Raw genomic sequence first — 16,935 nt, forward strand, 5'->3', positions numbered from 1 at the left:
AGTTTACTATTAGTTTCTGAGTGAAAATAATTTATACCTTTTGTTGACACTTTTTCACAGTGATCTGCAGCAGCCTTAATTATAAATCCAACTATTTCTTTGATTTATCACGTTATAATAGATACATAAAAACATTCTCCACGACAGAATTAAATTTACCGGCATAACCGACTGTCCTCGAATCAGCACGTTAACAGTCTCCTCTGTGTCTCTCCATATCACCGTATGCTGTGTATGCTCTTCTGTGTCCTCCGCACCACAAGGATGTGCTGTTTTCTTTCAAATCAAAGCTAAATTCACGTAGAAACAGCACATCCTTGCGCATACGCGGCATATGGTGATATGGAGAGACACAGAGGAGACTGTTAACAAAGGAATTATTGAATAAAGTTGTTATCTGATGGCAGATGCAGTATTCTGACAACGACTTTCATACCTTTTCTGGACCTTGACACTGTTATTTACTTGGCAGTCTATGGTACAGTCACAGGCCTCCCGGTTTTCATCCAAAATAACTTAAATTGTGTTCCGAAGACGAACGGCGCTCTTACGGGTTTGGAACGACATTGGGGTAAGTGATTAATGACAAAATTTTTATTTGGGGGTGGAGTATCCGTTTAACGGTTATGCCGCCTGCAGCCTCCTCAGAGCCTCTGGTGAGCAGGGCTTCCCCCTGAGCCACAGACAATGGCATCTTTTGAGTGCACGAGACGAGCACTAGGACCCAGAGAGCGCTGCATTTTCTTCCAGGGGTTGCCTAAGTCTCAGCGCACACACACCCCTGCTTAGGAAAACTGAGAGAGGCAAAGAGAGAGGGAGAGACTAGAGGAACGCAGCTCTGTTGTTGTGGTCACTCCGAGAATATGGAGGGGCTGGAGTGCAGGAACTGACCCGCTGCCATCGGGAGGACAGGAGTACATGTGGAAGGGCTTGTTCAGAGCGGATCAGGATTAAAAGGTGACTCCACTGTTGATCTTTACGGCACGCGAGCGAATGCATGCGCGCGTTTATGAGTGTGTTTGCTGTAGAGGCTTTAACAAAAGGAGGCTGGAGTGTGTTTGGGAGTGTAGGGACGGATTGTGGAAATGAGTCATCGCTGTGCACGAGTGGAGTGTGTGTTTGGGGTGCTCTTCCTGTCTGGGGGGGGGGGGGGGCATTGTTTTTACGAGGAAAAGCGCGCGAGGCTGTTTGTTCCGTGCGAAATTGGGAGAGAATGGCGCGAGATAAAAGTTTGTCGTGGATTTGAAAGGAAACGCCACAGTTTTGTCATTAACTTCTCATCTGTTAGACCATCTGAGGAACCTCAAGAGCGTTTCTGTGGGGAAGACAGGTTTACCACAGACTGCTTGTGATCTCTGTGATAGCCTGGACAGATGGTGGTAGGCGTGTGTGTGTTTGTGTGTGTGTTGTGTCTGTCAGGCGGAAAACTAGTTAAGAGAGGCAGATCTGATGAGGAGCACAGCAACAGCAGAAAGACGCCTCGGTCTGACACAGCTGATTGTACACATGGACGCTGTGCGCTTTTAATCGCGCTGCCACGTGTGTGTGTGTGTGTGTGTGTGTGTGTGTGTGTATTCGTGCGTGTGGAGTCTGTTTGGATTCTTGGGTGACTGTATCACAGTGTTATCTGCCAGATTGTTTTTCCATTTTTGGTATTGAGGCTGTTTTGTGGGGCTCAGTTTAAATATGTGTGTATTTGGTCATTTTGGGAATGAGTGTTTGGGTCAAAGGTCCCCGCAGGACTGTAAAACCTGAAATCAGCCACATTATGTGGCGACCAGTCATGTAATAAACCTTGAAAATGAAAATTCTGTCATATTTGCTCACCCTTGTGTTGTTGCAAACCTGTATGACTGTCGTTGTTTTGCACAACATACAGATTTTTTGAAGATTGTTGGTAATCAAGTAGTTTTGGTTACCATTGACTTCCATTGTATGGAAGGAAAAACAAACAAAAACTTCTGCGGAGAAACCCCGCTCTGAGCGAACCTAATGTGAGAGAAAATACAGATGTTTTTGCCTTTTAAAAACCTGCTGCTTATTTCAGGCAAAATCTCTGCTTCTACTTTTTACCGCTCATATACTCTGGTCAACAGTGAAACCGTTCCAGTGCGGTTATACTAAATAACAGCACTCTCGGACTGCCGACCAATAAGATTTACTGTTATACACTTAAATTTTTCATTTTATGTCTGATAAAATTATAATACAAAAACTTTTTTTTTTCTTAATTAGTATCACTGTGTACTACTTTTAACAGTTTTGTTACTTGAAACGAAATAAATGTTAACGGAAATTATATTAAATCTAAAAAAACAAAAAAACAAACTCAAAACTTGTTTTATTTCAGACAGTTGCCAAGGCAACACCGTTTTCATTCAGTTTAAGTACTAAAACAACATGAACTAAAACCTAATAAATAAAACAGAATAAAATCTGACTATATAGACATTTTTCAGAAAATGGATAAAAAGAACAACAAAATTACTAAAACTTTAAGATTAGTAATTACTTTTAGATTACTTAAATTAAATTGAAATTGAACTATACAATTGCAATCTATTTCAAAACAATAAAATCTATGATACCATGCTATATCAATGATACTGAAATATCACTGGCCACTATTTTTGTAAATAAAATATCTTGAAATCCTCAACAAAGTTGAATTTGCTTGGAGTTTAATATATATGAAATATATAAATTAAATTAAATCTATATAAATGTAGTAAGGTTGATACAATAACTTTATTTATTATTTATATGAACTTATTCATATACCATACTTCACAATGCAGTGTACAACAGTGTGTAAAGTTAATGATGATCAGTCCTGAAGTGCGAATCCAATTCATCTAAAGACACGAAATGTGTTGAACACTGCAAAAACAAGTGCGCAATGGTAACTGTTCGGCCAGATTTTGACTGATATGATGATATGATGTAATGCTCCATGATAATGAGTTTCAGGCTGTGTTTCCTCTCAGTGTCCTTGAACTTGTTTGAGAGAAAAGAGCAAAGCGAGGAGCGAGAGGGGTGTTTAGTTTCAGGGGCTGATGTCATGACTCATGATGTCATGCTGTAGTCTGACTGATTGCTCTGCTTCTGATTGGTTGACGACCGCTTTGGCTGTGTGAGTCAGTGACTGTTTTTATTTTTATTGTTCAAAAATATTTACTGACCGGTTGCTGGTGAAAGTGGTTGGCACTGTACTCTGTGTGTGTGTGTGTGTGTAGTAGGACAGTGTATATTTGAAGCATTTTGAGCACTCTGTAAGTATGTCTTATGGTCCAAACTAACCCTCAGTCAGCAGGAGTAATGATTAGCTGCGGTTATCTTTACAGCTGGAGTATAAGCAGCTATAAAAGCCCAGATTTCATGTGATGATGATGATGATGATGTCATGCCTTTGTGACTCATAAGTGATTCGATCATCTTCGCCACTGGGCCATTGTGTCATTTTCTAAAATGGTTTAAACAGGGTCTGTTTATTCTTGAAATTTTTTAGTGGTGCTTGCTTAGGTCATTGCTATTATTATTTTACTTTATTTCTATATTATTATAGTATTTCTTCATAGCTTTTATTTTTATTTAGCTTTTATATTTAGCTTTTCAGTATTATTTTTATTTATTTAAAATTTTATTAATTTTGTAGTGTATTTTTCAATTTTTATACTTTTTAGTTTATTATTATTTTAGTACTTAAAATTTTTATTTATTTATTTAAATAACAAATATTTTGTAATCGTTTTAATCAGGGTTATTATAGTTAACTAAAACCTGGGGAAACCATTAAAAATGGTTACTTAATAAATGTTTTGTTCCTTGAAAAACAAACACACAACTTATTTTATATCAGCTAATTTCTGGAAATATTTATCATTTTTATTTAGCTTAACGTGATCTAAAGAACATATGTAATGAAAATTAATTAAAGCTATAAAGTGAAATTGAAATTAATATTAATTATAAATATATTTTAATTTTGTATATTTAATTTAATATATTAATATTTGTATGAATTTATAGTATCAATGATAAAAAAAAAAATCTCGATTCTAAAATGACGTGTGACCTTCAAACAGAACTCTCATTTCCTATACAGTCACAGTAACTGGGTCCATATTTTGGATTAATGTGGTATATTGTCATCCTAGAAACCTTATGAAAAATTCCTTCACAGCGTTCTTTCTTCCATCCTTGTCTTTCTTTTCCTTCCCTCTCTTGTGGACTGTAAAAGTGAAAGTGTCAGCTCACTTACAGCATGGGTCTGAGTGCACCGGCTGGATGATCTCTCAGACTCGGCACTTCAGAGGAAACCTCATGGGTCAAAGAACAGCTTGAGCTGAACATTTCAGTTTTAAGACATTATATTATTTAAGCTGAAGTGTGTCATTTTATGACGTAAAATACTGTCTCCTATCCCACATCCTGATGTTCAAAGTCATCTAGAAGTAAGACATTCATAGGTTGGATTTTCTGAAAAGTAATATTTTTTACATTTCTATTTGGTATTGGCTTGGAAATGAATTGAAATTGCAATTCAAAAGCGGTTTACATTTCTAAGTGAAACGGGATATTTAATGGGAACAAATATAGTTTCCGCCCGAGTTTTCACCATAGATATGTATAGATGCCTCATTAGTGACTGTTTCTATTGGCCGCTATACGTAAGCTGTCCGCCATATTGGTCAAGTTGACATCATTCACCATAGTAACCACTGCATATTCAAAGATGACACAGTCCTGCACAGCCGATCTTCTGTGAACCCATAAGCTGTGTCTCATTTCAAAGGCTGCACCCTCCGGAGGTCACATTCGAAGGGTGCTAGGGATAACCCACAATTCTTTGCATCGCCGTAAACAACCATTGTTTATTTAAAAAAAAAAAAAAAAAAAATTAAATGGTGGAAAAGTGCAAAATTTCATGTTGCAGGAAAATGCTCTTAGAAATTGTGTATGGACTCTTATTCTTGTTTCAAGTTCCCTTCCTGTCCACTAATTTTTGCCTCTTACAAAAGCCACAAAGCCTTCCAAAAAAGGCTTATGTCATGCTTGAGCTTTAGTTAGGCTGAAACTTGAAAGTTAAGTTGCACAAAATAAATGCAATGTTTAGGTATTATTATTTTTTTTATTACTATTATTTTGATTTATGCGTTAGTTTTAGTTTGTTACTTTTTAACTTTTTTAAAGGTGACACATCATGAAAATCGGACTTTTCCAAGTTTTAAGTGGTCAGGTCCCCGGTGCATCTACCAACCAAGGAAACATGAAAAAGATTAACCCAGTAACTTTTTGTTTTGGTAAGCATTTTTCTGCAAGCGTCTGAGAAAACGAGCGCGTCTGATTTCGCTCCTCTAGTGACCTTGCAAAGGGATCTCATTATAATATTACCGCCCCTTAATCTGTAAGTCTCCACCCACGACGCCATCATTTTTGATTTCGAAAGCAACAACGGTGTACCAGCTCTAAAGCCATGGCAAAAGTTTGAGGGAAAATGCTAACTGTTCTGTCTTTGGTTGCACAGACGAGCACAGAACACTATTTAGAGTCCCAGCCTCAGAGGAGACAACAGAGCAGTGGATTTATTGATTTATTTATTTATTGTATATTGCTGCTGCCACACAGATCTAAAATAAACATGTGATTTATTCCCCTGCTGTTTAGCTTCACAAACATATCCGACTGTTTTTGTAACTCGTGTGTGAATGAGAACTTAGTTTAGTACTCACATGCCGTGTCCGTGTGCACTCAGAAAATCTTATATCAGAAGTTTAAACTCATATGGTTTAAAATGCATGATTTCAGCGCGATAAACATGATAATCAGAACCAAAACAGATGTTTTTAGCAGATCAGAGCTAGGGGTGAAAGAAAATATCGATACACATGAGTATTGTGATATTTTGTTTGGTGATTCTGTATCGATTCTGAGAAACTGAATATTGATATTTTTTTTTTTAAAAATCATACAAGATTCATGGCAGTTGTTTCGTTTTGAGTTTATATCCCGACCGCTAAATGGCAGTCTTCATCTCTAAACAAATCCTGAGTGAAAGGAAATACTAGCATTAGGGCACGCCACTAAATGTTACCCATTTAGTTCGCTGCAGTAAAGGATGAAAGAATTGTCCCAGTTCCTGTTTCGGTGTACAAAGCTGAAGTGTGCCGTCATTTGGGCTTTTGTGGGGAAGGTCCACCATGGGACTGTGGTGAAGTGTGCCGTCATTTGGGTGTTCAAAATAAAGAGGCTCGCGTGGGGTGCAGCAGGCGGTAGGGTCGCCGCGCGGCTACTGGTTTGTTTCGTTTTGTTGGGGTGGTGCTCGCGTCGCGGTTTCGCCGGAGTGTAAAGGTTCAACATCTGTATTTATTTTATTGTTTTACAATTGTTTTGTTTTCTTTAGGAATCCTGTAAGCACTTTATTTTTCATTGATATTAAGCAGATGCAATAACTATTGCTAAATAACTATTCTTAAATGTTTAATAACTTTTGAACCGCTAAACTTATCTGAATGCTTTAAAAAGTGTTGTAAAGTGGAGATCTCATTTGTCTTATTTGGATATTCAGAGGCTCTGTAGTGTACGTGATTACGTCATCACATTTTGACAACGTTGATTCGTCAGAAGAAACCAGTGCATTTCGTTCCTCTGAGCCAAACAGGAATGATTGTTGATGCTTAGTCCCACCCCCTTGCCCAGATTGGTTCAAACTGTCCCATATTCAACCAATAAACATAGGTTTTGGTCTTTTGAACCACTATTAAGGATATTTAATTGTAAATTTGAACAAACACAAAGTGAAAGTAAAGTTTGTTGTGCGTGCATTAAAAAACAAACACAAAATAACACATTTGCATGAGAGATCTCTTTGAAAAAGCCCAGAAAAACACACGACTGAGTACTTTGACATAAAACAAACCAAAAACAAGGATGAAACCGCGGGACATACCGGATCATATCGGAATCGGACATATCGGAATCTTGAATCTTGAATAAAGCACTGGAATTTATGTCTTCGCGTCGCTAGGTTCCGGTAAAATCAATTCTGATGCAGATTACAGCCAGCGGATTGATCATGTATATTATGTAAATTAATCTTATATAGGTCATTAAGGTCATTTTCAAAATTATTTTTTTTTTTTTTTTTTTGGTAGCACTCTGTCTATTTCTCACTCAGTTTGTGAATCATTTGCACTGTTTGTATTTTCGTTGCAGAAGACAATTTGTGCAATTGGTTTCACTAAATAGCTGCATGATTTGTGTTTGTTGTTCTTCATACTCAGATTGAAAATATATTTCTCTGAAAAAAAGTCACTTTTTTTTTTTTTTTTTTTACTGTGTTTCGTTATTATATAACACTGATTCCATTTGCTTTACTCACTAAATGTTTTTTTGGACACATCTATATTGTTAGTAAACTGTTTTTCACTGAAAAGTGCCTATAACAATATTGTTATAAATGGCTATAACTTGCTTTGTGAATGTTATATGTAGACAAAATTTTATTTGGAAGTGTAAAACACGCAAATACCCAAAAAATTAAGTTGTTTATTTTTTGGTTTAAGTTAACAGTAAAAAACACCCAATTGTTGCTTGCATTTTTCTTAAAATTCTGGAAATTCATTCATTCTAAGAGAAAACAAAAGGAAAACTGGGACTTTATATTAGCTAGACTGAACTTCAAGTTCTCCTGTTTATAATGATATGACACTTGATGCTGACTGCTAGAATAGGTCTTAAAAAACAAAGAAAAGTGCAGACGTGTCCGGTACCTCAAAAATGTTCTAGGTCTTTAAGGGTTTAAAGCAGGGTCTAAAAATATATATGGTCTTTTTTTATAAAACACATCTCATACATATTATAGATTTAACTAAAGGATCCAGATTCTTGGCAATACACAGCCCTAGTCCGAGCTTTAATGGGCAGCTCTATTCTGAAAAAAGGGGGAGGAAAGCAGCAGCTCATTTGCATTTTAAGAGACCGGTCCAAAAAAAGTGACACAATATGGGGACACCTGAGACCTATATTATATATTGTAAAAAAGGGGCATTATATGTCTCCTTTAATGTAATCTGCAATAGATTTTTATATTTCTTTATTTATGCCTTAATTTTAGGTTGTAATGTTTAACTTTTTTTAAAGTAATGTGAAATTGATTTTTGTATTTTTTTTTTTTTAGTTAGATTTTTATTGATATATTTGTATTTGCATTTTGAATGTAACATGGCAATTAAATGCATTAAATGGGTTTAGTTTTAATGGTAATGTATGCAATTTCAGCAGTAAAAATATTTATTTTTCTAAAAAGGAAATAAATCTGTTTATTTTAAGAGACTAAGAGACTTTTTATTTTCTCTTGTATATCTAGTATTGCTCTTTAATAAAGAAAAATGACTTCTTATCCGATTAATCGATGGAACAGAATACTCGATTATTAAAATAATCTATAGCTACAGCCCTAGTTAGAACGCTTGGTTGAGTGCATCAGACCAGACGACGACGACGACGACGAAGTAGTGCTGCTGTAGAGTCAAATTTTCATAAATCATTACACATGCAATTGAATAATTATGAACGTAAATATGTATGTCACAATTACTAAAAGTTTTTTATAAATTGCTGACAGTACAATACTGGACAGTGATGTAATCTGCAGAATTTAAAAATGGTTCTTATTATCAATATTTAAAAAAGTTTAAACGAACAGCATTTATTATTTATTTTAGTATATTTTGTACTATTATGAATGTCTTTACTGTCACTTTTGATATTTTTATTGCATCCTTGCATTTTTGAACGATATTGTAGACTAAGAAAGTAATGATTTGTGTTGATCATTTAGTTTTGTTGACTTTGGTGTCACATTAGATGGTGGACAGTGATTGGTGAGATAAAAGTGTTTGTTTTGTGTTATTTTAAAGGGAAATCTCAGGTGCGCTCTGATTGTTTCCATCTGGAACTTTGACGCAAGAACAATCATCTGCTCTCTGAGCAAACGCCACAAATAAAATCACACACATGGATCTAAATGACTTTTTTCTCTGTTGGTACTGAGTCTATCATTACCACTGTGTTGATTATATCACTGTCTAGGTGCACAGCGTATCCAGGTTCACTAGGTTTTCTGTTTCCCAGATCTCAAGCAGCAAGAGCTGTGTTTCAGATCTCTTATGTGGACTCAGTTCATCTCTCCAGTCACATTTTCATGAGCTTGTCCCTTTGCTCCCGTGCGTCTCCCTTCGCTCTGCGTGGGCCTGTTCTTTGGCAATGCAAAGGGGAAAAATACCTTCCTGTATGATGTCAGAGCTTAAACACCAGAGCAAAGCCGAACACAGTCTGAGAGAGGCCCTAAACTCACTCTCTACCAACAACAGCAGGAATGAGGATCATCTTTTTTCACTGCTGCTGCTTAGCATTCATACCTTAATAGTCCTTTCTGCCGAGGCCGTGGCCGCTCCATTCATAGCACTGGTCATCTGAGAACGGGCCTCTGATCGGGTCTGAATGAACAGCTGTGACAGTCATGAGTGCGCTGCGGGTCTAGTTTCTCCTGTCTGAAATGTTACTAGTGCTTGCATGGAGAGGTCCACACATGCAGTACATAAACATAGAATGGCCTTAGCTGACTGTTTAATGCATGTAATGAATAATGAATTGGTCTACTTTTGTGCCTATTTCTCTACTGACTTACAAGAAAGTGCTTTTAGAGTGTTGTGACAAATCGTCAGCAGCTAGTCAGAGAAGTCACTCAAACTTCAAGATGACATCAAAAAAACTGTAACTAGCAACAGTAAGAATGTAGTTCAGGCAGATTTTAGCTTTGTGTGTGTAGTTGTATTTGGAGTGGAGATTCAGTAAACAATACTCAGTCTGAGGCAGGGGAATAATCTGGTTCATATTTATTTTGGTGTGTCAGAGTGAAAAATGTGGTGAAAAATTTAAACTGCAAATCGGTTGATATCGGCGAATCAGAGTTGATAACTAGACATTTGAATTTTTTTAAATATTTGAAGAGTTTAGTTCCAAAACGCAATAAATCCATTTTGATTAATTGGAGTTTTTTTTTTATTTATAAACCAAGAAAGTGGCAAGATGAAAACTGCTATTTTCTGTTTCAAACTTTCAGTAGCATCTTTAGGTTATAATAACATTAAAATTCAAATACAGATTATAATTTTCAAAGATTTATTATAAAATTGTATCTTTTTTCCCCCAAAAATACAATAAATCTATGACACATTTTTTGTTTGTTTGTTTGTTTGGTTTTTTCCATTGAATCAATATAAAAGTTATTTTTAATATTGAAACTGTTGAAAATACACAACATAGTAAGTTGATCCACATATGACAGGCTCTGAACTTGGTCAATACTAATCTTATATACAGGCACTGGACTAAAAATACATTCAATCAGTCATCGCTCCCAAAATGAATTCAGCAGGTCATCTTGTTAATGCTATAAATTAATTACAACTATAAAAGAAAATTTCATCATGAACATACATGAACAACAACATCACAATAAACCACAGAAATTCCAAAATTATATTTCCCTTACTTTCAACTAGCTACCAAAAGTACATTAATCTTTGCCATGTTACATTTATTTAGTTGACTAGTGCTATACGCTGTATTAACAAAAACATTAATGGCATTAATTAAAACACTTACACTGACACGCTGCACAATATCGCTTTCATAATCGAATGCGACTCATCTGCGATTATGAATGCGATATTGCATAACTTGTCAGTGATGTAGGCTCTGTTTAATGAATGAATTTTTTTTTTAAATTACGGATTTGAGATTTTTCACAGAACCGGCTTTACTGACGAGATGCGCATGACAATCACATGGGATTTATCATGCAGCCCTTGTTTGTTGATCACAAAGTCCAGCCCGGGGTCGTCACATGTGGTTGCTGCAAGACCAAGGTACGCTCCTTCGTAGAATCTGCCTCAAGCCACCCGCAGCTCACTCTAGGCCTCCGGCCTCTGCTCACTCAAGGCCGCGGTGTGTGACGCTGTTTCGTTGAGAAAGCGAAACTATATATATATATATAGTTAGATTCCGGTTTCGGCTGCACAGTAATCAAAGGCGTGAGTGCACGTACAGTCGTGGGAAACATGTGTTAGTAGTAAGTAGTTAAAGACGCAGCGCGTCTGTGGAGTGTGCGTCATTGGAATCAATGTGCTCAGTAATTAAAGAGGCAGGGCAGCGTTTCTGTTATTTGGTTTGTGACATCCTTCATGGGAAACGCCGAATCGTCAGAACACCGGCGGAAGGCTGCGCAAAGCGCTTGGTCATGTGTCGCACCAGAACCGGTTTCAGAACGGAAACTTAGAAATTGCTTACGGTTCCAATTCTTTTCAAAGAACAGAACCGGTTCTGAATAAGAACTGGTTCTCGGTTCCCAACCTTAGTCAAGGGTCACACTCAAGGTTCAAAGTTCACTGACTTAGCATCAACCAGCTGAAGATTAAAGCAAGTGCTGAAACGATTCCATTATGGAGGCATCTTTTTCTATTGATGGCCATTCAAAATGATATGGCAGATTTCAAATCACATCTAGCATTGGCAGAGTAACTACCATTGATGTACATGGGAATGCTAATGGATAGTTTCTGCAGGTATTATAGACCTCCTTGGACTTGATGCCAGCACTGAACTTTTATTCTTGGGCACAATAAAGGGTCAGTTATTCTCGAGAAGCTGTCATTGAGGAAAGCTCCTCTTTTGTCCTCTTATCATGATGATTAAGTGCCCAAGACTGTTATGAGAGGGACCCTCGTGAAGAGCAGGAGCGGAGCCTGACGCGTGGAGCTGAGATGCTGACTCCTCTGATTCATGCTCTGAATACGCTCCGAGGAAACAGGTATCACCAAAGTGTGCAGCTCACACTCTCAACATCTGAGTCTATTTATCATCATTTCTGTTACCAGAGCACAAGGGTTTTAATGAATCTTGAATCATGGAATTAAGTCAAAAGGGCTGTGCACCGGCCATGGACTTTGTCTCTTCACACTTTTAATTCTTTGTAATATATAATATATTACATTTGTCATATGTCTCCACATTGCGCACATTTCTGTGTGAGTCTGTTGTGATCAGAAGGAATTTAAAGCCTGGTAGTGTATCATCCTCAGTCGTTTAGTGTATGATGGCCAGTTTTCCTTTATGATTATTTACAATACTATTATACTATTATAAGTTGGTAAACGTATGATGCCTGGTGTTTTAAATAGTATAAATCTGTTAAAATTTTATAAGTGGTTTAGTTTATTCCAGCCTTCAGTTGTTGTTTTTTTCCTGGACAGATAGTACAGGTTTCTGATGGCTCCTTCTTTGAAAGGATGACATCCCTCTTTGGGCATAAACTATAGTTACACCTAGATTTTGTCATCTTAAAGCTGTGAAAATAAGTTATTAACCATTTTATAAAGGTTAACTTAGTGACAACCATCAGTTAATATTTAAAGTCTGTTTATGAAGTATTTACATAAACGTTCAATGTGAAAGAGCTTAAAGAGAGCACACTGAGCTTAATTGGAGCAGCAACGATTTTTTATAAATTTCATGTAATATTTGTTAAAATGACAAGATTTTGAAATTCTAATAAGTTTATACATGTTTTAATATGAACGACTATTATTAACAATATCTATGAAATTAGATTTTTTTTCTTATTGATTTCACACTGAAGCTGTGTGAATGTTTTTTTTTTTTTTTTTTTTTATAGCAGTGTACCCTTTAAAGGAGCTGTATGTAAGAAATCTATTTCAATTAATCATAAAATGGCCCTGATGTGTCGCTAGACATTAAGAAATCATGTTCATTTCAAATACTTATATCACTGACAACAGTAGTCCGGCCAGGATATTGTCATTTAAAAAGTGGACTTGCAGCCCTCAACTGATGTTGATGTTATCATTTTGTGTTTTGGCCTGACGCGCCTCCCTCCTCCTATCTACCAGTCACGAAGTCAGTAGTGTTTCGGGATCCGTGTTGCCAGCTTTGCTGTAACGTACCCTAACTCCAGTCGGATAAAAATGTCTAATGTTACTAAATCAAAAAGACCTCGTTATAATTCAGAAATTCGTCATGACAAAGTCCGAAATAAAACCAGAATTTGTATTGGAGATGCTTTTGAAAGATGGAGACGGCTGAAAACACAAAACGGAGAAGAATTTGAACACAGACGCCAACATTGCTTATTTTCTCCTGGACAGGTAAGATTCATCTATGCTTGGCTAACTTGTACTTGATGTCAATGGACATTTCATGTATTCATGACAGTCGAACAAAGTTATGCATGTTTGTGCAAAGTAACATAACGTTAGCTCACATGGACGTATGCTAACATTAGCGATGCATTACAGAAGCCCGTTTCTCTGTCATTATGCTGAGACGCTGAGGAAAACAACAATAGCACGCCCATTTTGGCAATTTGAAACGTAATTGAGACAGTAGCCTAGACCAGTGCTTCCCAAACCTGTCCTGGAGGCCCCCCTGCCCTGCACATTTTATATGTCTCCCCAATCAGACACACCCAGTTTAGTTCTTGCAGTCTCTACTAATGAGCTGATGAGTGGAAACAGGTGTGTTAGATAAGAGAGACATACAAAAAGTGCAGGGCAGGGGGGCCTCCAGGACAGGTTTGGGAAGCACTGGCCTAGACTAACAGTTACCGTTCTGTCTGTCACGTACGAGCATAAATCTTTACGATTATACGGTCACATACGAGCATACACTTTACGATTAGACTGTCACATACGAGCATACATCTTTATGATTATACTGTCACATACGAGCATACATCTTTACGATTATACTGTCACATACCAGCATACATCTTTACGATTATATTTAACTAATGACAATTAGTACATTTTTTAAATACATAATTACTTATCAAAATATCTCTCATGAAGCATAAACAATTAACAGAAAAAAAAACTTACTGTGTACGTCTGTTCGTCACTTGCCATTGGATGCAGCTCATCTGGCAACCTCGAGTCAGGGGGTGGGGGGGAGGGGATACACCGCTCTACAGTATTTTTATAGTGATTGCAATACCAGTTTAAGCCACAATCCTACATACGGCTCCTTTAAGCTCAACTTAATATGATTTTTTTTTTAAATTACAGCAGTGTAAAACCACAGACCAGCCATAAACTGTCAGTTTATAATATTATGGATGTAAAAGTACAAGCCAGTAATGTCTGTGAAGCAATATATTAGTGTAGCACACAATCTTAAACAGCTAGTCAGCTAACTGTGTTCTGTAGCATCTGTGCTATGTTGCTAAAACGATCTTTTGGATCTAACTGTAATTATTTCCCACATCCAAGTTCCACATTATAATATGCAAAAGTCTAAACATTAATCTCTTAATTTTATAGTAAGATGTGAATCTTCCCCAAAATAAAGGCTTCAACGTATAAAAAAAATGCACATTTAAGGGGCTCCTCTTTTGGTGAAAGTTTTTAGATGGCTTTCAAAAGTGTGAACACATGGCGACTCATATCTCAGTGTGCAATGATCTGATTGACTTGAAATTACAGGAGGTATGTAGGAACAATCACATTAATTGGTTAAGACATGAAGTAGACATTTACATACATTATTTTTTTTTTTTATAATCTGAGTTCCAAAATGATAGTGTGCTTAATGGTTACCTGAGCTTAATATACGTTTACCCTATTGTTTTATTGTATTTTGTTGTTTTCTTTAAATATTTGTAATTTCTTTAAGTAAAAAAGGTATTTGCAAATATAATGACATATGATTAATATTGACCTTATTGACACGGTTATGCAGCTGTCCTCTCTATGATGTAATTTCCTGTTTGTCCCACCACATGACTTTGATTTTCAATTAAAATATTTTTAAAAATTAGTTCTTTTAATAATGCTTTTTTCATTATGACATCAGGATAGCTCAATCGCATTTTTGTGAATTTTTTATACCCCCCCCCCCCCCCAAAAAAAAAAAAAAACAATTAATTTGAGTTGCAAAAGCATGTTAAATATAGAAGAAAGATATTCAAGTCAGTGTATGTGTGAATTGTAATTTGTTTTTAATAAATTAATATACAGGACAAAAAAAAACAGCATCACGTTACTGACCTACCTGTGACCCGATTACAAGGTTGTGCATCAAAACAGCTGGTGTTATCAACAACATTGCTGTATAACACACCATGACTGATATCCTTCTGATAGCATCTGTTTCATTTAAAGTTAAGTAAACATTTATTTATATAGCACCTTTCAAAACAAAGTTACAAAGTGCTTTATAATAAAAAGATCAGTACAGTAACAAAATACAAAAAAATACCATCAAAATTAAGAAAAAGACATACGCTGAAAATTAGTCTTAAGAAGAGACTTAAATGAGGATGCATTAGGAGCCTGCCTAATATCCCCAGGCTGGAAGTTCCATCGCTTAGGCACACCGATCGCAAAAGCACGGTCACGTTTGGTAATAAGTCGAGATTTGAACCATTAATAGGGCCCTACCGGAGGATCTCAAGCTCATAATCAGGCTCATAAGGAATTAATAAATCACAAATATAGGCAGGAACCTGACATTTCAAGGCCTTAAAAACAAGCAACAAAATAAATTCTAAAACTCACAGTAAACCAGTGAAGAGCAGCAAGAATCGGTGAATGTGGTCACTTTTCTTTGTATGTGTTAAAAGTCTAGCAGCAGCATTTTGAATCAGCTGAAATCTTTGGAGATGTCTCTTGCTAATACCAGAATAAAGTGCATTACAAAAATAAATTCAGGAAGAAATAAAAGCATGAATGACCTTTTCCAAATCTGCCAAAGAAAGGAATGACTTTATCTTCGTTAGTTGCCTCAGTTGTGCAAAACAAGACTGCACCACTTTAGTCACCTGAACATCAAAGGACTGTTCTGAGTCAAAAACTACACCTAAGTTGCGAGCCTCTTTTCGAACATTATTAGATAAGGCACCCAGACTAGAGGAGAGATTATTAATACTAGCACTACCAGTACTAGTACTACTAGACGTATGAGGTTATTATAAGCACTTCTGACTTGGAGTCATTCAACTGCAGAAAATTTTTCGCCATCCGATTTTTGCTTTCGATGAAGCATGACATAATATGGGATGTATCAATAATACCAGGCTTTAACGGGACATACAATTGCGTATCATCTGCATAGCAGTGGAACTTAGTGTCAAAACTGTGCATAATTTGACCCAGGGGTAACATGTAGATAGTAAACAGAAGCGGACGCAAAATAGATCCCTGAGGGACCCCACAAAATAAAGGAGCACGAGAAGAGAAGGCATCTCCAAGCACTACGGAAAAAGACCTATTCGACAAATAAGAAATAAACCAATCCAGAGCTACATCTCTGATACCAACATAAGTTTTTAAACGGTTGATCAAGACATTGTGGTCCACTGTCAAAGGCTGAGCTAAGATCAAGAAGGATTATTTATTATTTATCTTTGCTGTAGAGTTTCAAAAGTCCAGTCCCTGGCCAGTGTAGGAAGTGGACTGAAACTGCTGAAGGATGCGAACGGGATTGTTTGAACAAACTGTCACAACAAGGACACCAGGGACTGCGGTGGTCTCATGAAGGCGGCCGAGTTTGATGAACCGCAGAAGTGTGTGGTGTCTCGAGTTCGACAGATCACAAAGGGCACGTTTGATGAATATGTATCTGGCGCTGGACTGTCAGCTCTCATGGTCCCCATCTCATCTTCCTCTTCCACTCCTCCTCCTGTCCTTTGTGCTCGGATCCGTGGATGCGTGGCTGCTCCCTAGAGCTTCTGTCTAATCATGGTACCATCATCCCTCAGTCACGTTACCCTGGCAGGACCTGTCAAACAGCATATGCTGGAGGACGTGTTGACTTTGAAATGCTGCTAATGACTAGAGGATGTTCTTTTTTCCT

At 36.9% G+C, this 16,935-nt stretch overlaps 1 protein-coding gene across 3 annotated transcripts in view; it reads left to right on the top strand.

Annotated features, from left to right (window-relative positions):
- The first annotated feature begins 549 nt into the window (after positions 1-549).
- LOC109053997 (forkhead box protein N3-like) overlaps positions 550-16,935 on the top strand; it is a 35,321-nt gene continuing 18,935 nt past the window's right edge. Inside the window, exon 1 of one of the 3 annotated variants that reach the window (XM_042746370.1) lies at positions 550-571. The gene's annotated coding sequence lies outside the window, so the exon portion shown is untranslated. Of the gene's footprint in view, positions 572-687; positions 958-1,152; positions 1,380-16,935 lie in introns of those variants that run through there. The other 2 variants (XM_019071316.2, XM_042746369.1) reach the window with 2 other exon arrangements.

This window comes from Cyprinus carpio, chromosome B20 (genome assembly GCF_018340385.1).
Source record: "Cyprinus carpio isolate SPL01 chromosome B20, ASM1834038v1, whole genome shotgun sequence".
NCBI classification, from domain to species: domain Eukaryota; kingdom Metazoa; phylum Chordata; class Actinopteri; order Cypriniformes; family Cyprinidae; genus Cyprinus; species Cyprinus carpio.